This window comes from Pygoscelis adeliae, unplaced genomic scaffold, assembly GCF_000699105.1.
Source record: "Pygoscelis adeliae isolate BGI_AS28 unplaced genomic scaffold, ASM69910v1 Scaffold358, whole genome shotgun sequence".
Classification (NCBI taxonomy): Eukaryota; Metazoa; Chordata; class Aves; order Sphenisciformes; family Spheniscidae; genus Pygoscelis; species Pygoscelis adeliae.
In genome coordinates, this window is record NW_008825429.1 from 1,394,704 (window position 1) to 1,396,232 (window position 1,529).

A 1,529-nucleotide genomic window follows, 5' to 3' on the forward strand; every position below is an offset into this window, starting at 1 on the left:
GGGCCGTACCGGGCATCGGTGCAGTGGCTGCTGCCTGCAGCAGGTCCTGGCACGCTGCAGCGTACTGGGCTTGCAGCATATGGAGAAGGTGCTGAGCAAAGCAGAGGCCTCGGTTGGGCAGCGTGGGGGCTGCTTCAGCCTCCAGGGCCAGGCTTTTCATGGTGCTGCTGTCTGACCTGGGGGGAACGGCAGAGGCTGCTGCAAGGATGAGGGAGTTTTCTGCCCGACTCGTGCTGTGCAGCTCCTTCCTGCCTCAGCTCCGGGCCCTGAACCCCAACCCTACCCAGCTCCCCACTGCAAGGCTATTTCAAACCCAAGCCATCACTGCCCTGAGCTGTAAATACAGCCTCTGGCAAGACACCGGTGCTGCCAACGTGCTCTCAGGGGCTGCCATGCCTGGGAGGGGGAGGCTGGGAGCTCATACTTCTGCAGGATGGTCTTTATCAGCACGGCTCCAGCTTCAGCCTCCTGCACTCGTGGGCTGCCCAGGGCGTCCTGGGCCAGCTGGAAAAGAGCCAGGGTGATGGGCTCAGGGAATGCAGCGGGGAAGTAGCGGATGAGCAGCTCCGAGGCCAAGTCTCTGATCTGCCAAGACAGGAGAGGTGGGGGGAATTGGGACACAAGATGGAGGGGAAAGTAGCCGGGGCAGGGCAGGAGGGGCAGCCCACCATCCTTCTCCTCTGAGCCTGCTTGGGGCCAAGGCACATGGCTTTACAACCATTAAGGATCACCTCGTTAGTATTGTCCTGCAAGCAGCTCAACAGCGCCAACAAATTGGGTTGAGAGAAGAAGTCCCAGCAGCCGCTCTGCCTGGCGTAGCTCAGCAGTGTGGCCATGGTCCCTGTGGTGGGGACACAGGGTGGTGGGATGGGGCCGGCGGGGAGCACCCCTGCAGCCAAGGGGTGATGTTCTGGGCGGGCTGTCTGTACTCACGCGGGGGCTGGCCTTTCTTCCTGTCAGGGCTCCAGGTGTCCGTGCAGGTCTCCAAAACAGCAGCCAGGAGGAGCAGAGCCGTCTTCTTCCTCTGGTAGTTGGAGCCTGGGCTGAGCGAGGCGATGCTGAGCTGCAGCAGCCACTCCACGAAGTCTGCGGGTAGAGAGCATGGCAGTGAGTTATGCTGGGCTTGGACACCCACTTCCAATTCCCCCGGGGGCCGTGGTGGAGGTGCCAGGGCAGCTGCCTCACCTACTGCCTGGGCAAGCTGCCCCACTCCCTTGCCCGGTTCGGTGCCTCGGGGCACCTTCCCTCGAAGCTGGGCCAGCGAGCTGTCCCGCAGCCGGACCAGCGCCTTCCTCACCGCTGCCTGCAGCAGCTGCCGGAACGAGGAGGAGTTGCAGTTGAGGTTGAAGGGCAGGAACTCCCGCAGCAGCTGCACCTCTGTGCTTGAGAGGGGCTGGTTGGTGCTGGGGCTGCAGCAGAGAAGACCCAGCGCTGCCAGCCGAACGCCTTCCTCGCGGGCACCCAGGCAGCAGGAGAGCCGCTCCAGCATCTCGCCCTGCAGCATCAGGGCCCCCACCACGCTCTTCTGC